General features: G+C 45.1%; 1 long non-coding RNA gene across 1 annotated transcript; it reads left to right on the top strand.

Moving 5' to 3' along the window:
- On the top strand, nucleotides 1-27,979 carry LOC501391 (hypothetical). Its single transcript, NR_175265.1, has 6 exons — nucleotides 1-37; nucleotides 3,120-3,224; nucleotides 20,244-20,452; nucleotides 24,376-24,476; nucleotides 27,172-27,268; nucleotides 27,705-27,979. It is a non-coding gene; the product is annotated as a hypothetical LOC501391 (long non-coding RNA).
- Nucleotides 27,980-27,992: the final 13 nt, after the last annotated feature.

The following is a 27,992-nucleotide window of genomic DNA, read 5'->3' as shown; positions in this document are numbered from 1 at the left end:
AGAACAGAGGTTGTGGCAGTTTCAGCATCAAATACCTGTGAGTATGAAGGGAGCCCAGGGAATTTGAAACCGCCCCTATCTGCTCTCAGGAATGTGGGAAAAATAAGAGAATTGGGATTGGCTTGGTAGCACTCTTTCGTGAGTCTTATCTTGAGTTCCCTTGGGATGGAGGCCAAGATTCTGCTTCTTTTCGGAATCTTAGGGAAGTTGACCTGTTTACTCCCCACTGTCTTTATGGCTCCTTTCTCCAACTGCCACTTGGGTCCTCTCTGACCTCTCATTTGCTGCATCAGCACATCAAGGTCTCCTGACTTGGTACCTCCCTCAGCTATGCTGAACATCCACAGACTCCATACTGAGCAGGATTTGGGAGTACAGCTACTAACACCAAAAATTATGTAACCCTACGCGTTCCCTTCTTAGAGCACACAGTAGAAAAAATAGACCGATAAAGTGAACAAAAATATAAACACTATGCCTGATAATGGCTGCCAAGCAGAGAGTCTGAACATTACATGATCTAAACTCAGCCCCACCCTAAAGTTAGAGTCCTTGTCTGGGCTGCAGGGACAGAAAGCTCCTGTTCAACAGAGGAGACTGAGGGCTTAGAAGACAGAGGTCTCTGTGGAAAGTGATATGTGACCAGCCAGGGCTTGTGGTATACTGGAAACAATGTAGAGGCTGAGGGAATGGGAGCTCAAGCCCCACCGTCCTAGCCAACATATAAAGACTATGCTGTGACCTTAACCAGAGAGAAGACGATCTGTTCTGCCTCTTAAAGGTGAGTTTGTAGCAGGTTTTCTTCCTGACCAGAGACGTGAGATGACTGCATGAGAGCTCCTTATAAGAGAAGGCTTGACTTCCCAGTAGAAGACAAGGAACTCTGTGGGCATGCTCCAAGGGAAAGTGGTGAGAGCCACAATCAGCATTTTTGATCTTTGCAAATTTGCCTAAGTGGACATTGAAAGAAGAAACCTTTGTTCCAGCAACAAGTGTTAAGTTCCCTGGGGACCGCACAGCTCTGTTTTGTTTCAAGGCCCAACTTAGCTATCCAGAAGCTTCACCCTGGGACTGTACCTTAGCACCCAACTCAGGACCACTTTATCTCACCTCGAGAGACAAATCTTAGGACTTAATACTTAGTCCCATCTACCCCAAGATCGACCTGAGCTTACAGCAGTGAATTTCAGGCTCCAGGACACACCAAGAACGCACACTGTAATATTTTTGGGCTGCCTGCAGAACTGAGCAGAGGTTTCTGTGGGCTTGAGATTGGAAGTCTTGGGTCCAAGAATTGGCTCCAGTTCTCCTCAGTTTGTAGGTAGCTGATTCCTTTTGGTGTTCTGTGGTTTCTCCCTGCACCCTTTAAGTGTCTGTTGCTCTACGGTTCCCTTCATAAGACCCCAAAGACATTACAACAGAGCCCACCTTTCAGGCTTCCTTGAATCGATGACCTTGAAGGCACTATCTTTAAGTGTCACCTGCTGAGTGTCAGGGACTTCATCCTTCACCATATGAATTGGGGTGTATCTTATCCAACCTAAGGCACTCAAGAGAGACTCATATGGTCAGGGCAAACCTGACAGAAATTTCTCACAGAGCCCCATTCTAATTGGAACAGACTTTGTAAATGTGTCCCAGGTCTTTTTGGCACTGCTATCCAGCATTGTTCTCATGGTATAACTTTGTCATTTATGGGGAGAAACTGCACAAAAGGCATCCCATGAGAAAGGAAGAACAAGGCAGTCAACTTGTAGATGGAATCCTATTATAAATGGCAGAGACCCTAAGGAATCTGCTAAAGTTTAGCATTGAACAATTAGTTATACCAGAACAATGAATATGAGCTCTGTCAACAGAAATAAAGCATTTCTATATCCTAGCAGTAAACAAAACAATAGTTGGGAAAATTTCTATGTCGTACACCATCTTTAATAAAAATCAAAAATATTTTCAAATTACTTTGAGCAAGCACATACTAAACTTTTAACTATAGCTTCTATTATTGTTTGAAATCTAGGAAGTAAGTAAATTTCATCAAAATATTACAGAAATTTTCATACTCAACAGAATACATTTAGAAATTAACAGTGTATAACTCAGAGGTTTTCAAACTCATATCGTGGGTTCTCTTTACCTATCAGAGTTTAGAAGTGCAGATAATGCTGTCTCCAGGTAGTCACACATACTCTGTGAGAAGATTTAGAGAGTTAATTCTCTAACAGGAGGGTCCGCATCCCAATCTGGAGACAGAATTCCCTTCAAGAGGGTCTAAATCACCTGCAGATATGAGTAGCCCCCTCAGAGGAAGGACTGAAGCTCCTGCAGGCGAGAATGACAAAAATGAGAGGGTCCATAGGAGGAGGGACTTAATTTCTTCTCTGATGAGACTGCAGCACCAGCAGGAATTTGACTCTGTAGTCTGAGAGATTATTTTCATCATGATGTTCTGAGTTCCCTGAATCCACAGCTGGAATACTGAGCCACCGTCGGGAACACTGAACCTGGACCAGTTGTCTTAAGGGCATTAAATACGAATTTCACTTCTTTGGCTTATAAAACCCCACCATGCTCTAGCTTCCTTCCAACATCCACCCTTCATTCCCCACCATCTCAGCTTCTCAATAAATCCTTCCTCTCCTTGATTTTCCAAACCACGTATGTCTTATGAGCCCCTACACACACACACACACACACACACACACACACACACACACACACACACACACATACCTGGCTTTGAAGGGATCAGATTATGTTTTTTAAGGCTGAACTGTTTCTATGGCTTTCTCTGGAAACTCTGCTTCCCAGCTACTTTCCATGGTACCTTCCTGACCAAAGGATAAAGAGTCCAGAGTGTAAAGCTTGCATCCCTAGTAGTCCTCAGGTCTGGAGCTGATGGGCTCAGAGCCATGAGGTGTGTGTGGGTAGCTGGCTGGGCCTTGCTGAGGCTGACTTGTCTTGTCTCTGCAGTATGTGAAGGAGTCTTCACAACCTGACAGTTGACTTTCTCCTTGCTGAGGCTGTTTCTACCATTTCTTGTTCTCTGTCCATTCATGGTGTTTCAGAGTGGGCAGGTAAGTGCTGTGTTGATGCATTTTTTGGATCCTTGGTTGCAGGTTAAAGAAGAAAAGATAGTTGAACTGGAAACAGAAAATGCTGTTCTGTCCCTGAGATTGGCAGAGATAATGAAGTAATGCTTTGCTCTGACCAATGAGCCACAGGTGAGTGTTTGCTTTGCGTAGGCTACTGTGGTTGCAAAAAGGTGGAAAGGACTGCGGCTTTCCTTAGATGGTTGGTTTCTTCCACTGAGGTGCACACTTAGTGTGTCATCCAGAAGTGGAACAGAGATTAATCCTAAATTTTTCATCCCATGCTCAGAAGTATTTAAGGAATAATTCATTAATGATACGTCCAACAGCTGGTGGTTCTTGAGAGTGGGGTTGTACAATTTGTGCATCATGAATTCATTCATATAAGTTTTAATAAATCTATAGATATAGTAGTCACCTTCAACACCCAATGACTTGGTCTAAATAAGTGCAAACCCAGGTGTTCAGAAATGGTTTCTCAGACACCCCCACAGCATGCCGCACTCCAGGATAGGGATGCTGCACAGTTCAGATGCAGACATTTCCAGTGTGGCTGGTCGTTCAGTGTGCCCTTCGTCTTCTCACGGGCTCTTCTGAGGTGGCAGAACCTGCAGTGACACTCCTTTGAGTTATTTTCTTTCGATTTTTCTTTTGAAGTTTAGTGATCTTTTTCAGGTTCCTAATCTTGCATGAATTGGATCCCCTGCAGACACATAGTCTTGGCTTAAACTGCTGTGTGTGTGTGTGTGTGTGTGTGTGTGTGTGTGTGTGTGTGTGTGTCTTTGTGTCTGTGTGTGTTTTTCTGTGTGTGTTTCTCTCTCTCTGTGTGTGTGTGTGTGTGTGTGTGTCTGCCTCTGTCTCTGTCTCTGTGTGTCTGTGTGTGTCTGTGGGGGGGATGTGTCTGTGTGTCTGTATGTATGTGTGTGTTTTTCTGTGTGTGTTTTTTCTGTGAGTGTGTGTGTGTGTGTGTGTGTATTTAGAACCAAGATTTCATGATCCTACCCCATAGCTGACCCACTCAGAATACATGGAAGAGGTAAAAACATGAAATAAAAATAAAGAAAAACCAGGGTGCAAGGCAGGGCCTTGGGAGCAGAGCATCAGAGGAGGACGAATGCAGAGTGCAGGGAAGCAGAGTGGGAAAGTACAGCAGCAGGCATGAAGGCCTTGCCAGTGCTTAGGGTGTGGGGTCAGGTGTGTTATGAGCTCAGGGAGAAGTTGAATGTGATGAGCTTTCAGGTTTAACTACTGTCTGATCTCTGCAGTGCCATCCCTAGAAAAGTAACCTTTGCTGTTGATGATGTAAGCAATCCCTAGTGCCTTAGTCACATCACAGACACATTGATTGTCAGATCCCAGTGTGCTGGCCCCTACACTGGGAAGCCCTCAGGGGTGTAAGGAGCATGCACTGGTTTCCTTTGTGCCATACTCACCCTGAGTGAGGAAATGTTTCTGCACTTTTGCTGTTACCAGAGATAATAAACATGGGTGACATTCCTGATAGCCTGTCTGTATGATTATTTTGCTTCAGCAGTGTTAGCTCTCTGGCTTAAAAGATCCAATCTAATAAGTGCTAAGATTTCACCCACTAGGGAAATATGAAAGCAGTTAACTGAAATACATACTTGGCAATTCTGAATTTGAAACAGGCCTCAACCTGACTCTGTTCCTCCTTACCCTCCTCAGATACCGTAGTTTTGTCTACATGCATTCCTGGTGGCAGCTTTGAGGACCCAATTCTGACTTGTGACTGGGCATGGGTCATGTTCATGGGCTGGGGAAGTACCAGATGACCATTCTGTGGCCCCTGTATCCATGTAGTTAATGGAATTCCACAGACCATGACAATAACTCAGGATACAGAACCCATTGCAACAGATGCTCAGCTGAATACATGGGACTCAGGAGGGACTAAAGACAGCTGACATGCAACATGATGCTAATCTTTCAAAGCTCCTCAACTTTTCACCAAATACCTATAAAGGTAGAGTACCCCAGCACAGCCTGAGAAGTGTGGGAGAATTTCATGTCTATGGTCCTCTGCTTATGAGAAATAGATTTCAGGACAGTAAATAGTTTTTGAGGGTAAGTTTCTCTTTTATAAACACCAGTCTCTCTCTCTTATATACTAGTTTAAAATTATTTATTTGTATTTCATTTGCATTGGTGTTTTACCTGCATGTGCATCTGTGAGTGGCTGTCAGATATCCTAGGAAGTGTGTTGTGTATGGGCAGTTCCATTTAAACAGTCAGAACAAAGAGGAAATGCAACATGAACAGTAGCAATCAGGTCCCTCTCCTTACGTCCCTGTGGATGTAGGTGCTCTTGGTGCCTACAGCGTCTTCTTTGTGAATGCATGCCATGCTCTGAACTATAGCCGTGATGGCTTGTGTCCTATGGCTACTAGAGTACCAGCATCTCGCCTTGTTTCCAAAATACCTGCATCCACCCCTGTCTCCAGGCAAGCATTCTGAGCAAGAAACAATGGCCACATGTAAAGAATGTGGGATTTGTCAGTACACAAAGAATATAATTTCCTTATCAAAGCTTCATTAGAAAGAGTGTAGTGTGAAGGAGAGAGATGCCATAGACTAGGACTCCAGTTACACAGTAGTCTCCATGTGGCTTTGTCAGACACAACTAGGAAGGGTGTTGGTGACCTGTGCAGACTTGGAAAAATATTTATCATGCTTCCCTATGATGAAAGCCAAGAAGAAAACTGGGACAGATGAGAGCTGCTTAGCTCAGGCTGACCTCTCTTCAGTGGGAAGACCAGAGTTATGTGTGGCTTCTATCTCTGTGTCTCAGGAGGAAAGTGAGGTCAGGTGTTCTTGTGCCTGCTGTTTTCACTGCTTTTAACAAGAAGGCTTCTTCCTTGAAAATGGTATGCTTGAGGGTAGCAAGGTCTGTCCCTGTCATCATTTGATTATGGATGTCCCCAAAAGGCCTTGTGCTGGAAGCTCATGTAAGAACCATTAGGACTAACCAGCTGTGACTGTGGACTATATATGCCCATAATCCTAGAACTGTGGGACAGTGTGATACCAGCCTATTCTTGTAGCTGACAGTCAGCCTGGCTGAGATGACAGACTTGTGTTTCAGTGAGTGGCTTGACTTGAACTTGTAAGGGAGAGAGTGATGAAAAAAGGACTTAATCTTTTCATTTTGTCTCTTCATGCTCACACAAGACACACACACACACAAACACACATACATGAACACACACTCATGACATATACATGCATACAGACACATATGTGCACACACAAATGCACACATGTGCACACACACATGCCCACACACATGCACATACTCACAAAACACACATGGAACACACACACACATACATACATGCATTCACACAACTCAGATGCCCACACACACGGGTGCACACACACATTCACATACACATATACCACACCATACACATCATGCCATACCACACAGAGGCACACACACAAATAAACACATGGAAATCACACACACACACAAGTGCACACGCACACAAAGACACACATATATAGATACAAACACACACAACCTACATTATACTACACATATCATAAACACACAAGCACACAGACACACACAAAGGTGGTGCCTACTGCAAGATGGTTATGTCATGTCTAGAGGGAGCCTGTGTAGCAAAACCTGGTGGCTATGAAAAGATCCAAACTCTTCCCAAACCCCTCTCACTTCTCATCATGCCATGGGATCTTTCTCTCTAGCACACACTCCAACCATGATATCATATGGTACTATGACCAAAGCTGAGCCAGTGAGGTCACCCCAGCTTTCAATAACAAAACTGTCCCAAACAAACCTCTTCATGCATAAGCCAGCTTCAGTCATTTTGTTCTTGCAACAGAAAGTGGACTTGCTCAGGCACCCTTAAAACAACACTCATTTCACAGTGTGACTACTGTCATGGGGTTATGTTTTAAGAGTTCCTGTGAGAGGAGGACCAGGCTGCAGCTGTAGAGGAGGATTGAGATGGCTTTAGCTTTGAAAGACCCCCAAACTTGGGGAGACTCTCTCCAGTCACGGGTTGAGGTGCCCCCAAGAAACGCGAGTAGCCGGTCTTGATGTAACAGCAAGAGGTAGCGTTTATTAACGAGATCCCGGACTGACACGTATCTCACACAGGAGACAGAGGAATCGGCCCCGAGCCTCTTCAGGCAGGGGTTTATATATGAGAAGCCAGGGGGTTTCGCGTGGTTATCAGCAAGGGAAATGGGCACAAGGTCTCATCTGCAAGCAGTACGTGCGGGCTGGGGTGTTCTCAATATAGGAGAATGTCTTGTCTTTATCTGTAGAGCAGGGAGTCATCCGTCCGGATGGCCCCTTCCTGGAACAATCCCTCAACCTTGTTTATAGGCTTGGCCGGGCACATCTCAGGCCAGCTCTGTCCTGTCCCCTTATCTGCTGTTCTTTTGCAGTTTTTATGAAGTTTTTATTTTAACTCTTCAGCTTCAGTTTAGTATATTCCAGAAGAGAGAAGTTGGTTTGTGCAGGAATATCTTCAGATTGGAGAGGCTCAGTGTTTGATGCTGGGAAATGGTAGTAATAACTCTATCACTTCTCAGTTGTTGTACATGTCAGAAAGTCTGCAGAAATAGTTATTTTGGGTCAGGTTTTGAATATATTTGGCTGTAATTTAATGTAGACATCACAAAATGAATTTAGAAAGCTGCTGACTGCTAATATTGGTAGTTATGGATTTAACTTCAAGTGTCAGGACACATGTTTTGGTATAGCCACTCTCCCATGTCATAAGATTTAGAATACCTGCTCTCTCTGGTCATGAAGGTTAGTTAATAGCCCCTCTTCAAGGTCATAAGAGCAAAGCTGGCCATTGTCTCATGTCACAAAAGTCAGTGTGTCCAACAGGGTATCATGAATCTGTTTGATGTCTCTGAAGGATTTATTTTCTTTTAGAGTTAGGTATTTTTATTTTGTGTATATGCATGGTCCAGATATATGTGGGTATGTGCACTGTATGTATTAGGCAGTGTCCCCAAAGTCATAAGAGGGTCAGATACCTGAGACCAGGAGTTGCAGATGGCTGTGAGCTGCCTATGGGTCCTGCAATACACGTGCAGGTCCTCTGCAAGGGCAGCCAGTGCTCTCAAACCCTGAACCATCTCTCTAGTTTCTGCTCTGTAGGTTTTCTCGTGTCCTGTTGATTACTGTCTGCTCCACTAGCCTGTTCCACAGGAATCAGTCTTATGATTGTGTAGCATCACAACATGAAAAACAGTTTAATCTCTGACTGGATGCCCTGACAGATTTTTAGAAAGAATACAAATTGACAGTACTTGTTTTTGAATATTAACAGTACCTCTGGAACTAAACTCAGATCATCAGTAAGTTCCTTTCACTTCTGATCCATCTCACCAACGAACACAGTATATTCTATTCTGTTCTTAGTGCACCATGTATTGCCTCAAGAAGCAGCATTGTTAAGACAAGCAAAAGAAGACTTATAAAATCTTCAGAATTTGAGATTTAAAGTCACCCATAACTGGTGCTACACATCATTAATGGCACCACTTGGGAGAGAGAGGCTCTCTAAACTGTCTAAACTACTCTGGTCTACATGTTAAATATTAAGATAGCCACATTTTGTGGTGTGACCCTGCCTGAAAATAACCAACAAAAACCCAAACACACACACAGACCTCTACACAGGCACACACAGACACAAACACAGACACAGACAGACTGACAGACACACACACACACACACACACACACACACACACACACACACACACACACAGAGCAATGTCCAGTTGCTACCTTTCTCATTCCTCAAGTGGGCTTTCAGTGTAACTATTTTAATCTCACCTACCTCAGTCCTTCCAGTCTGTAGGCTTCTGTTAAACCCTCAGGAATTGGCAACTGACATCAGACCGGTTTCTGCTTGCTGGTGGGGAAATTGGGTTGTGTTGCTTTGTTAATCTGTACTCCCTTAGCCAACCACCCCAGGCCCTGAGAAGTTTCCATTTACCTCCTTCAGAGGACTCCTTCAGAGTTTTTAAGTCATACTCAACAAAGTAAGAAACCATTTGTTTTGATTGCAGCATTTAGGATCATGTTGAATAGGTACCAGCAGAATGTACGCTGTTTATAAGTAGGTCTGTGGGTTAGGAATAGGTGTAATTTTATCTGCTGAGTGAGTGAGTGTTTGCTCAATGTCCTTGCCCCTTTTGGCTTCTGTGGTATTTTTATTCCTGAAGACTAAAGGGTTTGAGTTTGCGTGGGATCCTTCTGTGATTTCCGTGTCCAGCACCTCTGGACTTATCCTATAAGTATTACCAGATTAACAGGGCTGTTGATTTTCCATGGAGATGCTTGTTTACATTTTTACTTAATCCACAACTTATGTGAAAGAGGAGGGAGAGCAGCTTGCTGGCTTTGCAGCAACACACATTGACCCAGAGTGAAGGTTCTCTCTGTTACTGATTCGAATTCCTGAATCACCATGACATTTTGAATGAGCTATCCTCCACTGTCTCGGGCATTTGAGTACTCCTTTCCCAGTTGGTGAATCTGTTTGGGAAGATTCAGGAGGTGTGCCCTTGCTGGAGAAAGAATGTCATCTGGGCTGGACTTTGAGGTTACTGTGATTTTCGTGACTCCCAGTGCACCTTCTGCTTTGTACTTGTGATTCTAGATGTGAGCCCTCACTTTTCTGCTCCTTCCACCATGCCTTGTTTTTTTGGTTTTTGTTTGTTTGTTTGTTTGTTTTTTATTAACTTGAGTATTTCTTATTTACATTTCGAGTGTTATTCCCTTTCCCTGTTTCCGGGCAAACATCCCCCTAATCCCCCCTTTTTTATGGGTGTACCCCTCCCCCTCCCCCCCATTGCCGCCCTCCCCCCAACAATCACGTTCACTGGGGGTTCAGTCTTGGCAGGACCAAGGGCTTCCCCTACCACTGGTGCTCTTACTAGGATATTCATTGCTACCTATGAGGTCAGAGTCCAGGGTCAGTCCATGTATAGTCTTTAGGTAGTGGCTTAGTACCTGGAAGCTCTGGTTGGTTGGCATTGTTGTTCATATGGGTCTCGAACCCCTTCGAGCTCTTCCAGTTCTTTCTCTGATCCCTTCAACGGGGGTCCTATTCTCAGTTCAGTGGTTTGCTGCTGGCATTTGCCTCTGTATTTGCTGTATTCTGGCTGTGTCTCTCAGGAGCGATCTACATCCGGCTCCTGTCTGCCTGCACTTCTTTGCTTCATCCATCTTGTCTAATTGGGTGGCTGTATATGTATGGGCCACATGTGGGGCAGACTCTGAATGGGTGTTCCTTCAGTCTCTGTTTTAATCTTTGCCTCTCTCTTCCCTGCCAAGGGTATTCTTGTTCCCCTTTTAAAGAAGGAGTGAAGCATTCACATTTTCATCATCCATCTTGAGTTTCATTTGTTCTAGGTATCTGGGGTAATTCAAGCATTTGGGCTAATAGCCACTTATCAATGAGTGCATACCATGTATGTCTTTCTGTGATTGGGTTAGCTCACTCAGGATGATATTTTCCAGTTCCAACCTTTTGCCTACGAATTTCATAAAGTCATCTTTTTTGATAGCTGAGTAATATTCCATTGTGTAGATGTACCACATTTTCTGTATCCATTCCTCTGTTGAAGGGCATCTGGGTTCTTTCCACCTTCTGGCTATTATAAATAAGGCTGCGATGAACATAGTGGAGCACGTGTCTTTTTTATATGTTGGGGCATCTTTTGGATATATGCCCAAGAGAGGTATAGCTAGATCATCAGGCAGTTCAATGTCCAATTTTCTGAGGAACCTCCAGACTGATTTCCAGAATGGTTGTACCAGTCTGCAACCCCACCAACAATGGAGGAGTGTTCCTCTATCTCTGCATCCTTGCCAGCATTTGCTGTCACCTGAGCTTTTGATCTTAGCCATTCTCACTGGTGTGAGGTGAAATCTCAGGGTTGTTTTGATTTGCATTTCCCTTATGACTAAAGATGTTGAACATTTCTTATGTTTCTCAGCCATTCGGCATTCCTCAGCTGTGAATACTTTGTTTAGCTCTGAACCCCATTTTTAATAGGGTTATTTGTCTCCCTGCGGTCTAACTTCTTGAGTTCTTTGTATATTTTGGATACAAGGCCTCTATCTGTTGTAGGATTGGTAAAGATCTTTTCCCAATCTGTTGGTTGCCTTTTTGTCCTAACCACAGTGTCCGTTGCCTTACAGAAGCTTTGCAGTTTTATGAGATCCCATTTGTCGATTCTTGATCTTAGAGCATAAGCCATTGGTGTTTTGTTCAGTAAATTTTTTCCAGTGCCCATGTGTTCCAGATGCTTCCCTAGTTTTTCTTCTATTAGTTTGAGTGTGTCTGGTTTGATGTGGAGGTCCTTTATCCACTTGGACTTAAGCTTTGTACAGGGTGATAAGCATGGATCGATCTGCATTCTTCTACATGTTGACCTCCAATTGAACCACCACCATTTGCTGAAAATGCTATCTTTGTTCCATTGGATGGTTTTGGCTCCTTTGTGAAAAATCAAGTGACCATAGGTGTGTGGGTTCATTTCTGGGTCTTCAATTCTATTCCATTGGTCTATCTGTCTGTCTCTGTACCAATACCATGCAGTTTTTATCACTATTGCTCTGTAATACTGCTTGAGTTCAGGGATAGTGATTCCCCCTGAAGTCCTTTTATTGTTGAGGATACTTTAGCTATCCTGAGTTTTTTGTTATTCCAGATGAACTTGCAAATTGTTCTGTCTAATTCTTTGAAGAATTGGATTGCTATTTTGATGGGGATTGCATTGAATCTGTAGATGCTTTGGTAAAATGGCCATTTTTACTATATTAATCCTGCCAATCCATGAGCATGGGAGATCTTTCCATCTTCTGAGGTCTTCTTCAATTTCTTTCTTCAGTGTCTTGAAGTTCTTATTGTACAAATCTTTTACTTGCTTGGTTAAAGTCACACCGAGGTACTTTATATTATTTGGGTCTATTATGAAGGGTGTCGTTTCCCTAATTTCTTTCTCAGCTTGTTTCTCTTTTGTGTAGAGGAAGGCTACTGATTTATTTGAGTTAATTTTATATCCAGCCACTTTGCTGAAGTTGTTTATCAGCTTTAGTAGTTCTCTGGTGGAACTATTGGGATCACTTAAATATACTATCATATCATCTGCAAATAGTGATATTTTGCCTTCTTCTTTTCCGATCTGTATCCCCTTGACCTCCTTTTGTTGTCTGATTGCTCTGGCCAGAACTTCAAGAACTATATTGAATAAGTAGGGAGACAGTGGGCAGCCTTGTCTAGTCACTGATTTTAGTGGAATTGCTTCAAGTTTCTCTTCATTTAGTATAATGTTAGCAACTGGTTTGCTGTATATGGCTTTTACTATGTTTAGGTATGGGCCTTGAATTCCTATTCTTTCCAGGACTTTTATCATGAAGGGGTGTTGAATTTTGTGAAATGCTTTCTCAGCATCTAATGAAATGATCATGTGGTTTTGTTCTTTCAGTTTGTTTATATAATGGATCACGTTGATGGTTCTCCGTATATTAAACCATCCCTGCATGCCTGGGATGAAGCCTACTTGATCATGATGGATGATTGTTTTGATGTGCTCTTGGATTCGGTTTGCCAGAATTTTATTGAGTATTTTTGCGTCGATATTCATAAGGGAAATTGGTCTGAAGTTCTCTTTCTTTGTTGGGTCTTTGTGTGGTTTAGGTATAAGAGTAATTGTGGCTTCATAGAAGGAATTCAGTAGTGACCCATCTGTTTCAATTTTGTGGAATAGTTTGGATAATATTGCTATGAGGTCTTCTATGAAGGTCTGATAGAATTCTGCACTAAACCCATCTGGACATGGGCTCTTTTTGGTTGGGAGACCTTTAATGACTGCTTCTATTTCCTTAGGAGTTATGGGATTGGTTAACTGGTTTATCTGTTCCTGATTTAACTTCGGTACCTGGTATCTGTCTAGGAAATTGTCCATTTCCTGCAGATTTTCAAGTTTGTTGAATATAGGCTTTTATAGTAAGATCTGATGATTTTTTGAATTTCCTCTGAACCTGTAGTTATGTCTCCCTTTTCATTTCTGATTTTGTTAATTTGGACACACTCTGTGTGTCCTCTTGTTAGTCTGGTTAAGGGTTTATCTATCTTGTTGATTTTCTCAAAGAACCAACTTTTGGTTCTGTTGTTTCTTTCTATGGTCCTTTTTGTTTCTACTTGGTTGATTTCAGCTCTGAGTTTGATTATTTCCTGCCTTCTACTCCTCCTGGGTGTATTTGTTTCTTTTGGCTGTAGAGCGTTTAGGTGTGCTGTCAAGCTGCTGACATATGCTCTTTACTGTTTCTTTCTGCAGGCACTCAGTGCTATGAGTTTTCCTCTTAGCACAGCTTACATTGTGTCCCATAAGTTTGGGTATGTTGTATCTTCATCTTCATTAAATTCTAAAAAGTTTTTAATTTCTTTATTTCTTCCTTGACCAGATTATCATTGAGTAGAGCATTGTTCAATTTCCACGTATATGTGGGCATTCTTCCCTTATTGTTATTGAAGACCAGTTTTAGGCCGTGGTGGTCTGATAGCACACATGGGATTATCTCTATCTTTCTGTACATGTTGAGGCCCGTGTTTTGACCAATTATATGGTCAATTTTGGAGAAAGTACCATGAGGAGCTGAGAAGAAGGTATATCCTTTTGCTTTAGGATAGAATGTTCTATAAATATCTGTTAAGTCCATTTGGCTCATGACTTCTCTTAGTCTGTCTACGTCTCTGTTTAATTTCTGTTTCCATGATCTGTCCATTGATGAGAGTGGGGTGTTGAAATCTCCTACTATTATTGTGTGAGGTGCAATGTGTGTTTTGAGCTTTAGTAAGGTTTCTTTTACGTATGTAGGTGCCCTTGTATTTGGGGCATAGATATTTGGGATTGAGACTTCATCTTGGTGGATTTTTCCTTTGATGAATATGAAGTTTCCTTCCTTATCTTTTTTGATGACTTTTAGTTGAAAATTGATTTTATTTGATATTAGAATGGCTACTCCAGCTTGCTTCTTCCGACCATTTGCTTGGAAATTTGTTTTCCAGCCTTTCACTCTGAGGTAGTGTCTGTCTTTGTCTCTGAGGTGTGTTTCCTGTAGGCAGCAGAATGCAGGGTCCTCATTGCGTATCCAGTTTGTTAATCTATGTCTTTTTATTGGGGAGTTGAGGCCATTGATGTTGCGAGATATTAAGGAATAGTGATTATTGCTTCCTGTAATATTCATATTTGGATATGAGGTTATGTTTGTGTGCTTTTCTTCTCTTTGTTTTGTTGCCAAGATGATTAGTTTCTTGCTTCTTCTAGGGTATAGCTTGCCTCCTTATGTTGGGCTTTACCATTTATTATCCTTTGTAGTGCTGGATTTGTAGAAATATATTGTGTAAATTTGGTTTTGTCATGGAATATCTTGGTTTCTCCATCTATGTTAATTGAGAGTTTTGCAGGATACAGTAACCTGGGCTGGCATTTGTGTTCTCTTAGGGTCTGTATGACATCTGTCCAGGATCTTCTGGCTTTCATAGTTTCTGGCGAAAAGTCTGTGTGATTCTGATAGGTCTGCCTTTATATGTCCACCATGCCTTGTAGTCATGGAACTTAACCTCTGGTAACAAGTGGTCTCTGTAATAGGATCACTAACTCCCTACTTCTTTTATAGTTTGCTGTGCTCATGGCATTTCTGTCACAGAAATACAAATGTAACTAATGCAGATGGTGATGTAATGGAGTGGACTCTTGCTGTGTGACACCTGATCCTGCCAGGTTGTGCTTGTTTGGTTCTTGTTTAGGGGAATATGGAAAACTTTGGAACTTTGAACTAGAAGTTGTTGAATGGTCTAAGAAGAGCTTAATGGGCTATACTGGCAGGAGCTTGGAATGCTCAGGAGTGCCAAGAACTATTCAGACTGGGGAAGCCCAGAACAAGGGGATTCGGAAGGGAACAATGTTTACGACTGGCTAATGATATTTCCTGTGATGCTCTTACAGAAATATGGGTTCCTTCTTCCCACACCCTAACACCTTACCTGAGGCTAAATTTAAAAGTAATAAACAAAATTACTTGGTGCAGATTTGAAGAGAGACTTGTATAACCACTGTCATGTTGTTCTTAGCAATTACTCTTAACAGGTCTATAATGAATCAAAGCAAAGGAGGCAAAAAAGAAATAAAAAATTATAGTTTGGAGTGAAAAGGACACTGGGAAGATTAATATTATAATGAATGCCCATGCCAGAAGAGAGCCTGAAATTTCTTAGAAGAATAGCACCTTAATAAGAGGCCATCTCTCCTCAAGGAACGACATCACTAAACTAAGCTTCTATTCTGTAATCAGGAGTAACTGATTTAGGGTTTTACTGCTGTGAACAGACACCATGAACAGAGGTACTCTTAAACATTAGACATTTTCAGTTCCTGGAATCACCTTTGATCAGAAGCTGTAGCTGCTGTGGTTCATGGGGCCAAGGTCTTTCCAGAATCAGGCATCTTCTCATGTATTCTCATTGGTCACTGGAAGTAAAGAAGCTCAGCAAAGGACTGCTGTGTGGGCTGAGACAGCTGAGAAAGTCTGCTTGGGAAGGTGTGTCAATTTTTGTCTCTACATAGAGACAGGATAGGGGTTACCTGACCTTCCCTGGCCAGTTTCCATTTGGGACCCCTGGACTGTAATCATTGTCTAGTAGGCAAGTGTCATTTGGCATTCAATGTCATGTTGTGCCTATTGTGTACCCAAATTTGATACAAGACTTGAGAATGTAGGCTTGAAAGGTATCCAGTTCCTAATCTGGGGAGGAGAAGAGCAGGCCTGAGAGGAACAGGCTTCATGTGCAGAGGGAGGTCCATCTGTACATGGGTGAGAGAAATTCAGAGAATGTTAATCAAATCTGGCAATCTGGGGGAGGGTGCAAACAATCAATGACAGTAAAGTCAGCTTCAAACTTGGGAGAAGGTTTGTTGCCACTGTTTGCACACCATGCTTCAGAGATGGTGACTCACAGAGAAGCTCTGTCTTGAGTTCATGGCACTGAGCATGTGAGCTGAGCACTTGACATCTCAAGTTCTATATGTTGTCAGGGGCCTTACACAAAGGCCCTTATCTACCTGCCAGCATGTTGCTTTACTAGTAGTAGTCACATGAATTTAAATTTCCTACTTGTTTGTGTTCTTAAAAGCTCACCGATTAGTTTTAGCTGAGTCTCCGAGGAGACTTTGCTCTCACATGCTGTAAGTTTTAAAGATATGGTGATTAATATGAATAACTTTTCATAGGTCAATGCAGGGCCCACAGTGACCTCACCTTGCTATCTTGAGCTGTTAACTCCTGGGCAAAGTTTCTCAAGAGTCTCTGCCTCAGAAAGAAATGTGGTACTGTGATTTCATAATCTACCTACATTCCTTGTGTCACCCAATATATCAGCTAGAGTGAGGGGATCCTCCCCTGTTCAGGACAATTTAGATACTGCTTCCCCAGCAGGAATGGAAGGGCCACTTCCTGCCTCTGCAGGGGCAGTCCCTGGTGTTCACTGTAATGTTACTCATCACTTGCACCTTGAATCAGTTGTTCCACTGGAGCACGAAGCCTCCACTTTATTCTGGGAGATGACAAGGTGTCTCCAGCTAGGGACAGTGGTCCAAACATGAGTTTAAATGAGGGCAGTGAGGGTGGTGTACACACATTGTGGGTTTCATATTGAGTGCTACTGAAGTTCATGTACTTCCTACTAGATTCATCTGTGAGTGACATGTGATCTTTGTATTAAACTTTACCTTCAGGTTCAAGATTTCATGGTAGACCAAGGCCCTACTTTCTTTTTAAGATATCCTAGGAAGTGGATATAAAAGAGAAAATATAGTTCAGAAAACGGACCTAGGCGTACAGCACTTGCTTACATGTGCAAGTCCCTGTGCTCAACTCCAAGACCACACAATATGCCTTATAGATAGATGATGTAGGCCCTTAAGTTCTTCTGACAGCCCACATGTGGACGAGGTATACACAGGCCATAACCTGTCTTCTCAACTCTTGCATGATTATAGGGTCATATGAGACCTTTCTGACGACCGTGAAATATAAGGCTACTCCTATGTCCCATATGTCATTCTTTGGACTATTATGAAGTTTGCCTAGGCAGAGTTCAAAGGCAGCAAAGTGTAACCACCATAGTATTGGTTCAGCATTTGCCCTAGTTCAACTTGTGTACTGAAGCCAAAGTGCATAGCTGTGACTTTTCCATTCCTGTCCAACAAAACATCATCTGTTTTCAGGCACATTCACGCCCAGAGAAGGCTGTACTGTGGCTGTACTGGGCCTGTCTGCTATTCACAGGCATACTCAGCCATGCCACCCAGCACATCCCAAGCTCTATTTGGAGTGCTTTGGTACCACAGGAGACTTGTGTTGGTGGACACACTGACAAACGAAGTACCTAGACCCTACCAAGCTCCTGTCCACACTTGACTCATGACCAGAGCCAGCAGTATGAGCAGCTGGGTAAAAATGGAGACATTTGCACTTTCGTCCTTTTTTTTTAATACAACAAAATGTTTAATGAGCAAATTCGTATTAGCAAATATGAAACTGCCACAAGGAGGAGCAGGACTGAGACCACTGGTTGAAGGTCAGGAAGACTAAAACGAACCAACTACTTAAGAAACCAGGGTGGAGAATGATGAGGACCAGAAGCCAGAGGACAGGAACTGTGGCCCTAAAAAAGGAGAGGGTAGGGTACTGAGGGCCAGACAACCAAATTCAAAGTAGTTTTGCCATAAAATACAAATATGCTATGTTCCTAGCATGCTGGCGGGGGGGTACTTTCTTCCTTGGTAGCACTTGTGAACCCCAGGACCAGGTGACAAGCTTGAGGCCAGGCAAGGAAAGAGGATCAGAGTGACCTTACCTGAGCTTGAGGGATAAAAACCTCAGAGAGGGGAGGGACTACCCTTGGCTCAGACTCTTCAGGGACATATGTGATGAGGGGAAGCTAAGGAAAGGCAAGGAGGACACACCCCCTTGGTACCAGGTGGTGTGTGTGTGTGTGTGTGTGTGTGTGTGTGTGTGTGTGTGTGTGTTTGCACATGCTCATGTGCATGTGTGCCTATATATGCACCTGCATGTGTGCCTGTGTGTGTGTCAGGGGGGCATGTCTTGACACCAGTCCTGCCCCATGCTGGTCATTCACAGTTGGCACAGTCCCCACTTAACACTAGGGTTTTTGTTCCCAAACTTTTTCTAATAGAAGCTAACATACCTCTTGGTCAGGGATAGTTAACGCACTTCATAAGAATGGGGAACACTGATCTTTTGGGATTGAAACCTGAGCTAGCTTGGGGGTCCTCCTCCTCCCATGGTTCCCAGTCTGTTTGTTATCACATTGTCCAGACAATAGAACGCTCAGCTCTGCCTGTGCCCCAGTGTGAGTCATTGCATCAACTGACATCCTGACTGGTTGTCCAAACTCCACGTTCTGGCTGAGCTCAGGACCCACAGGAGAAGGCCTAGATGAGGAGGTTCTGCCCTACCCAGCCAGGTAGACTTGAGCTCCACACTGACGAATGTTAGAAGGGATCCAGATGTGGCTCTCACACAATGCTGGCACAACTACCAAGAATCTGAGCTCAGCAGTGACATTCAAGTCTCCTCTTGCCCAAGTAAATGGACATCAAATACTTCTTTGGACCTTGGGCAGTAAAGGAATCATGAGGGCTCCATGGGTAGATAACGTACCATATACCTTCCCAGAGCCCATGAACTGCACCTGCTTACTGGCCCCTGAACCTGCTTGACTAAGGTGAGGAGAGGAGACCCCAAACAGCCCTATACCACTGCCCCAGGAACACTATCATGCCAGGTGGAGGCAGCCCCCACAGCCTGAGGAATGGGGTAAGGATTCTTTCCCATTGCATCCACTGGTGTTTTGTTTGCAAGGTTTGGGTGGAAGTGAGACATACTGCAAGGGAGGCCTTTGTGTTGCTTACTGTACTTAAAAGCAAGACATGGGAAAAGGACCTACAGAGTTTTGATCTAAGACATCCTGCAGTAGCCAGCTCTGGGTCCTTGGAGCTTAGGCAGGCTTTACAGTCATAGAGCTCCCTCTACTGCCCAAGTTTCACCATGACAACTCTTGCAGATAAGACAGGAGCCCAAGCTGCTTCAGGGCTAACATAGACACTTGTTTCTCTCAGACACGTTTGCACCTGAGAATCTTAGGAGCTTAGTTTCAGTGAAGGAAGAATAGGGCCCACCACATGCCCTAAGCTAATGACAGAACTGGCTGCCTATCTTCTAAAAGTGGGCAGGCAAAAAGACCTTTATAGTGTGCATCAGGGTTGAGGGCCAAAAACTGCCTTGCCCAGACATGGCCAAAGGCTGCTGGTTCTGGAATGTTACCAAAAAACCTTAAAGGCTGGCTGGCACAGACAGGGCTGCTGTATGGCTCTTGCCTACACTACAATATCTGGCAGGGGTGGATCTTTGCCAGGCTAGCACAGAATGAACTTCATGCCATTGAGAGGAGCTAACCAGTGTGCAGTCTCAGGTTTCGCTGGGTGATCTAGTCATGAGCTGTCTGTATGACTGAGCAGACAGGCATTGTCCAGGCTGAGGACATACTGGTCACCTCTGTGGTTGTTCTCTTCCTCTTCAACCTGCAGAAAGATACAGCAACATGGTGGTAGTCCTCACCATGACTGTTGGTGCTTTCTATGCTCTTACAATCCCAGGGCTCCAGGTCTACCCAGACTGTTCTAATTCTGGCATAGACAATCTGTCCTGGGTGTGATAGGTCATCCTGTTGGTTCTCTGTCTTAGCTCTCATGGCACACTGCCCTCTATATTGCCCCATGCTGTTTCCTCCAACCTTTCCAGCATGCAACAGCTCCATGTCCTGCCCCACCTACTTTATGATCCCTGATAATTTCAGATATTTTAATGTTCTTCCAGGCTGGGCTGTGGCCTCGTGTGGGGCTCACATTCATCCTAGAGGTTCTTGGGAGCCTCCATGCCATGGCGTAGGACCTCTTTTTGTCCACACTGGGTCGAGTGATTCCATCCAGTGTAGTATTCTCTCCCTATTGTTGAATTTTAGCACTTATGTCTTTCAGGAATGGCTCTAGATGTGGTCATCGTATACTACCCTGAAAGAACCGCCAGAGTTCCAGGACGGCCACCTTTCACTTAAGCAAACTTGTCCACAGACTGTGTGGGTCCCATCAGCTGAGAGTAGCCTTCACATTGCAGTGATGTGCATATTTCTGCTTTTCAGCCACGATGGACTTTAGGATCTTCCCTGAGGACCCTACACGAACCACAGGTAGGAGATGTGTAAATGGGGCATGTTATTGGTTCAATTCTTCAGTGTGGTGCCTTAAGCTGACAGACTTTTGGGAGGGCATGTGCTTCTCTATTACATGAGTTAGTTCCATTGTTGGCCTGGATTCTGCTGTGACTGCCTCTTATGCTCTCTCCTCCCACTCTTTAACTGTTCCTAACTCTCAGTGAGTCCAGCATCGTGCTGGCTGGTCAATCAGCCTTCATGCCAGTCTAGATTCAGTCCAGAAACACAGAGCCCACACTGCCCTCTACCGGGGTTTCACAGGGCTGCTGGTTTAGTTTCTCCAGTGCCCTATGGTGGTACAAACTCAAGTTTCTTAGGTCCCTAGGGGTCTGGTAAAAACCCTTTAGTACAAGATAGAGGTAAAGAAGGGTAGAAATAAAGTCTTGCAGTTCTTCATGTACACCTCTCCAAGGCTCTACACTCTTCTGGTCCTGGTGTGCCACTCAGCAAGCCCTCCCACTAAGGCTCTGTGCCTGAAGCAGAGGACCACTGCTAAACCAGTGTTCCCAAGGAATTGGCTGTACCTGCAGCGTGACCTGTAGAGGATTCTCCACAACCCTGAGGACCCAATTTGAAAATCTTAGTTGGGCAGTGTGTGGGAGCCATCCAGGCTATATGGAGACCTTACCCAGAATTTGACCTCAAGCCCTGCACCCTGATTAGCTTGACCCACACTCCTGCAAAGGTCTCTGGGTGGCTGCTGAGATGAGTTGGAGGAGGATGAGGAAGAAAAGACAGGTAAATCAGGGCCAAGACAGGAGCACTGCCCGTACTCACTGTGGTGGCCCATCGTGTCCTGGGCTCATTCCTGCTGTAACTCTCAAGTAGGAACCACACATCCTTCCTCATGGGACTGTCCGTGATGAGGCCAGCTGAGGATCTGACCTGTCAGCAAGAAAGACAGGAGCTGTATGTGCCACAAACCAGAGCACAGTGTCCCATATAAGGCCATCTCACAAATGATGCCATGTCCTCCCCAGAGTGGCTCCAGTCAGGGTTAGGAGTGGCTCATGTATTCTGAGCTCTCTGCTACTCCTGCAGACACAGGAATGGTGCCTTCTCATGCTCATCTATCCTGAGCCCAGGGATCAGACAGAGGTCATACTCATGGGAATTCAGACTCAGTTCAATCTGCTATCCTGTAGCCCATGAGTCTGGACTCAACTTTAGTGGTCAAGGCCAGTGGTTTTTTCCTGGACAAGACTTTGAGAATGTAGCCACACACAGTGTTAGTGACACATTGCATGCCCTTGACTGGCCTTCAATGTAGTAGTCCTGAGTGACCATTCCAGCGTGCACCCAGGGATTCAGACTAGCAATGGCCAGATCAGGCTCTTTGCTACTTGGGCCTATAGCTCACCCCCAGTGTAGTTCCATGTGGCCTGGCTGCTGCAGCTCCTCCAGAAGCTACCAGATGTTTTCCCACAGAATCCTGCAGTCCCTGTGGGCTCTTCCACAGACATCTCACACTCTCTCTGAGGGGATTTAGCCTGGATGCCTGCTGTGTGGGAGCTGCCTTGGCTCGTGGAGCAGAGTGAGAGGCAGGGGAGATGTTGTCTGCTGGTCTTATTGTCCTCAGTGTCCAGGGCTTCCGTGCTCTTTGGGTCCAGGTCCAGCTCCAGTGGGTCACTAATGTAAATCCAGCCCATACAAGTTCCACACACCATGGGGTATAGGGTAGACCATGACTGAGGGGGAACCAATCAATCCAAGGACCCTGTGAGGACCAGGTCACCTCTCAGGCATGATGCAAGGCCAGGAGCTCTGTGTGCCCTGACAGAGGGGGATTGGACCCTGACTCCCACGAAATGCTTCTTCAGACCTATTACGTCATCAGCTCTGAGAGCATTAAGAACATATCACACTGCTTGCCTCTGCCATGTAACTCTATCTTCCAGGGCTGCAGGACCTCAGGAATATTAGCGTGTCTTCTATGAACATTAATATTCTGTTAAATCACTTTGATAAATAGTTCTCAGCATGATACCTGTCTCCAGAAGAAGTCATTCAGCAATTCTCATGGGCACGGGGAAGCAAAATCTTCCTACTGCTCCTCCTCTTCCTCCTCCTCTTCCTCCTTGTCTTCCTCCTCCTCCTCCTCCTCCTCCTCCTCCTCCTCCTGCTGCTGCTGCTGCTGCTGCTGCTGCTGCTGCTGCTGCTGCTGCTGCTGCTGCTGCTGCTGCTGCTGTTACTCCTGTTGCTGCTGTAGCTTTGTTGGAAGCATCAGCAAAGCCCATAAGCTCAGCATCCATGGAATGAGGTGGGGTTGGGAATTGCAGACAGGTGCACATACCTGTCCAGATGATGACCTCTTACAGGACATAGGTGTAGGGTTGTGCATGGACACTTAGGCACAGAAGGAGGTATGCATACACATGCAAACACTCCCTCTTACACAGAGGTTAACATGATGTACAGAAAACCAAGTCCATCCTGAATGTGGGGCTCACTTTAGTTGTTACATTCCGATGGTAGAACAGACGTGTGTGAGGACAAGAAGCTCTGTGGTCCCTGGGGCCAGAAGGAAGAGAGTGGCTATGCTGACACAGTTAAAATAAAGTCTCACAGTCTATGATAGCCAGGTCACAGGACCCAGGCAGCTGTGTTATTTGTGAGCACCGAGGGCAGCCAGAAGCTAACTATTGAGCACTGACTGGACCAAGCCCAGAAAGGGTCTCTGTTTTTCAGAGTGCTGTGGGCAGTGCAGTGTGTAGCACTTTCCTTTTGAAGACTCTTCTGGGGTTTTGAGTCCCCTGTAGAGGAGCCTCATGTCTGAAGACACTAAGCCTATGAGGAAAGATCCTCATGTGCAGAGTTCATTGAAAGGCCTGAGAGCAGAAAAGCAAAGAAAGAGCAAAATGTGCCACCTCTCCTCACTGTGGTTCAGCTTCTGCCTTTGCAGCTGAGCTCAGGTGCCCTGGAGTCCTCCCTAGCCTGAGTCAGTGGTCTAAAGTTCAAGTCACTGCTTTCTGGTTTGTAGTTTCAAACGCAGCACAGTTTCAGGCAAGAAAAGCTGTGAACACTATCTAGACCTTGCTGTCTACATTTGACGGGGACTGTTGAGCCCCAAAGAAAGCAAGGTCTATAAGGTCAGGTATTACAGGACTGGGCTAGGGCTGGAATCCAAGTTCCCTTCTCCCTCTGCTGTGGGCAGATGGTGAGCCTTGTAATTGGTTCTTACTCTGTACAGGGGTAGAAACAAAGGGTCTTATGGGAGCTATGGCACAGGCCTGCCCAGGAATGGCTTAGAGAGCCTCGCACCAGCCCAATATTTGATATGTCCCCAGCTTTGTCTAACACCTTCAGCTGTGTGCCATTTTCCCTGCCTCTTGTAAAAGACTCTAAATGTTTTCTGACAAAAGGCAATCAAGGAGGAGTTTCACAAAGACAGGTGGGGATCTGTTGGGATGTTAACATGGGCTAACACATTAGAGGGCCAGAGCCACAGGACCGATGCTTGGTGGACATTCTCCTCTGACATCCAACACAGACATCTTTGTACAGAGATCAGGAGAAGTCTTCTCTGAATAACAGTGCAGAACACCTCAGGCTCAGGGAATCAGGACTGACACCCATAGAATGCTGTAGAATGTTTGTGATACAAGGGCTCATCAACCTGGGTCCGTGTGCCTCTAGAGATTAGCACAGAACCGGGCTGTGGCTGGTTACGGTCTCAGACAGGAAGGCGGGAGGGAGCTGGTTCATGCAGTTTTTCTTTCCCTTGGCCAAAAGGAAGGACTGGAAGAAGTCTGTCTATGGAGAGTGAGGCTGGCTGGGAAACTGTATGCCGTTCTCCATTCTCACCCTGCTGGGGGCTTGGGGCTGTTGTCCAGTTAACCTCTCCACCATTCCAGTCTGCTTCTCTCCATTTAATCCATGCATCTCTGTCCCTGGGCTAGGTGACCTGGATGCAGAAGTCCTACCTGTAGCTGCCATCCAGGGCATAAGTCCCTCAGTGAGTGAATTCCAGATGGTTCTGTCTAAAGCAGCATCGAGCAGGGTAAGAACCGTGGTACATGGAAGAGGATACTGCATCCAAACGCATTTCATATAGAATCAACCCTCATGCTCAGAGACCTGATCAGTCCTATTTACCACTTTCATCATTTTTGTTATTCACTGTACTGTGAAGTGTGAATTTTTATTATATTTAACTTCGGCAAAGGGAGATAAAGAGTTTAGCACTGGAAACTCCCTAGGGCCTGGCTAGAAGGGAGGCCTGGAGACACATGTGTGCTTCTGGGGAAAAAGCTCTTTCGTAGGATGCCTCCCTGAGTCCCAGGATGTGTGGAGGGCTCTGTGCCCTATCCAGGGTTGACCTCAGTATATTAATGGGAGCTGAGGCTTCTCTCTGATAGAACAGTACCACCCTCATGGAAGATGTCTGTGATGGTTTGTATATGCTTAGCTCAGGGAGTGGCACTATTAGGAGGCATGGTCTTGTTAAAGTAGGTGTTCATATTGGGCATGGGCTTTAAGACCCTTTTCCTATCCACATGCAAGCCAATCTTCCCCAACCAGCCTTCAGATGACGATGTGGAACTCTCACTCTCTCTGGCACCATGAATGCCTGGTTGCTGCCATGCTCCCAGCTTGATGATACTGGACTGAGTCTCTGAACCTGCAATCCTGTGTTCATTAATGTTGTCCTTATAAGAGCTGCATTGGTTGTGTGTGCCTCTTCTCAACAGTAAACACTTAACTGAGACAGTGTTCATGTTCCCTTCTTCAGGTTCCAGGCTTTAGCAGCTTCAAAGATGAGCTGCATTCTCTTGGGACTATGGGACCAGAAGCCCCAGGCTGTCTGCTTGATCTGAGAGTGCTAGGACATCCTGCTCCTAAGGGAATTGTTACTGCTCCATTGCAATACTGTTAATAGCATCAGCAGGCTCCTGCTCTGTTACCCCCTGAACACAATGCTGTCTTCTCCAGGAGTGGATCCAACAGCTCTCAGAACCTCCCCAGGAACTGGGTGTTTCCCAAGGATTACCTGCACTTGGTTGCAAACCCCTATCCTGTGTTCTGAAAACTTTTCAAAGCCCATTCACCTGATACTGGTGCTTTCAGGACACTATTCCCAAGTGTCATTTCCTACCCTGAGAGTTCACTCTCATGAGGCAACACCTGCCCTTGACAGATGATTTTCCCAAGGGGCATTGTATGTGCAGGTGAATTGTGTGTGCCAACTCTTGTCAGATCAGCACATGATGGCAGCAAGGCCCCATTTGCTCTTCCTTTTGAACTCATGATCCTGGCACTGTCTTGTTGTTATTTAGGTCCCTGTCAGTCCTGAATTGAATTTTAGCATGGGAACCCAGGGCAGTTGTCTTCAAAGATATTCCTAGTATGAACCACATCTTCACCTCACCAGACATAAAGCACAAGAAACACCAGGCAGGCAGAGAACCCTCAGGGGCTGGAGCTGGCATTTTCAAACACTCTGACTTGACCTTGGCCAGCACAGATTCAGAGGGCAGCCGCTATGTAGGAAGATCTCCTTCCTCCTCTCGGAGTTTAGAACATGTAGATTTAGGCTAAGGTGCTGGCACACATATGAGCAGAGGCAGCAGCATGGGCTTGTTCAATGTCAAAGCCTACCTGCCACCCCTGTATCACATGTCAGAGCAGCCCATCTCATGAGAAGTCTAGAGGTGATGATATCCTGAGTGAATAGTCCGTGTTCTGCTGCCAGTTTCTTTGCTCCCACATGGCCAACTGGGAGAAGGGATTGAAAAAGGGAAGGTGATGAAGCCCTGCAAATATATACTTGGTGCCACCAAAGACCATGGGCTCTGACTGGCGAGATCTTTCAGTTAGATTTTAAAAAATGCCTCCTCAAGATAGGTAGTAGGTACTCTCAGGAAGGTTGACCATGGTGTGGTACAATGGGGCAGGATCCATGAGGCTGGTGCTGTGGGCCAGGGACATTGGGGCAGGTAAAACTGAGTAGGAACCCTGGGCCAGGTACAACAGGGCAGGGACCCTGGATCATTTACAACAGAGCAGGGACCCTGGGGCAGGTGCAGTGTAGCAGGGACTCTGGGGGTGGTGCAATGGGGCAGGAGTCCTGGGGAAGGGATCTTGTAGTTGTGACCCTGTGGAATGTGCAACCTGCAGGGACCCTGCTGGAGGTTCACTGAGGCATGCAGCCAAGGTGGAATGTTCGGAAAGTTGTCTGTTTGCTTCATGCAGCTGCTGTCTGAAGTAGAGAACACTGCCAACTGCCCCAGAAGGGATCTTGGGAGGGCCTTGCAAGAATGCCAGAGCTCCTAACTGAGGAGTTACACGTTCCACAGATGGGCCTTTATTGAGTTGAGCAGATTCTAAGAGAGCTGTCTTGAATGAACAGCCAAAAAAGCGGGAATGAATAACAGGCATATTGCACCAGCCATGTACAAGGTGTTTTGCTCAGAAGAGTAGGACAGGAAGAAACTGATTAAGTCAATTCACTTGTCTGTCTGTCTGTCTGTCTATCCATCTGTCTGTCTATCCATCTGACTCTCCTTCCATCCATCCATCCATCCATCCATCCATCCATCCATCCATCCATCCATCCATCCATCTCTCTGAGGGAAGTCAGCTTTTATGTGTAAGAAGAAGGTCACAGAAGCACTCCCATTTGGCAACAATGAGGTTTGTAGGGAGTGAGATAGATGGGTTATTTGTATGTTTGTTTGTTTGTTTGTTTAATGCAGGTGGTGGGATAGAATGACAGTTGTGAGCAGTTCCCATTGGCATCAACTGTACCACAGACCCAGTCTCAGTGTGACACAGAAGACGACTACCTGGAAAGTATGTCCTCTCTCTAAGGGGACAGTATAATACAATACTCTGGACTGCAGGTCAGACAAGGCCTGTGTTTAGGAGACTTGTGGACAGATGAATGTCTGTGAGTCTGGACTTAGACTCTGTGGAGGCCTCAGGTCACCTGACTGTCCTGAAGCTTCCCACTGTGATTTATTTCCCTCCTACAGAGTCAGCCACCTGAGCAACTGCATTTCCTGGTTATCCCCTAATCCACTTACACTGTGTAGAGTGTCCAGTCTTAGGGAGGGCCTGGGAATCTGAGAGACACCACTGAGCCCTCTGGGCCTGGCTGACTCAACTTGAGGCTACTCTGTGTGTCTTCATTTTGCTCACCCACCAGAGACCTCAAAAGTCAGCAGTAAAGTTGCTGAGAGGCCAGGAGCCTCCATATTGACCCAAGAGCAATTGTCCTCTTTTACAGGTTCATCCACAGAGCACGTAATTCTGATTGGTGCAACAGTCTGGAAGAGTGAAAGATATCATCTCCCAAGGGCAAGTGCTGTGCTAGTGGACACTGAGGAGCTGCAGGGATCAGACCCCTCCCCATCCTTCTCCAGCCTCTCTTGTTCTTTCTTGAGATGTTTCCTGCAGACCTGAAAGATCCATGCAGTCCATGACATGGGTTTCAATTTAATCTCAGGACATTTTATTCATTGCCCAAAAACTAAGACCAGATAAAATTTATTCATTCATTCATTCATTCATTCAT

The sequence above is a fragment of the Rattus norvegicus genome, chromosome 1, assembly GCF_036323735.1.
Source record: "Rattus norvegicus strain BN/NHsdMcwi chromosome 1, GRCr8, whole genome shotgun sequence".
Lineage (NCBI taxonomy): Eukaryota > Metazoa > Chordata > Mammalia > Rodentia > Muridae > Rattus > Rattus norvegicus.
The sequence above is the reverse complement of the archived record's forward strand: the minus strand, read 5'-3'. Positions and strand labels throughout refer to the sequence as shown.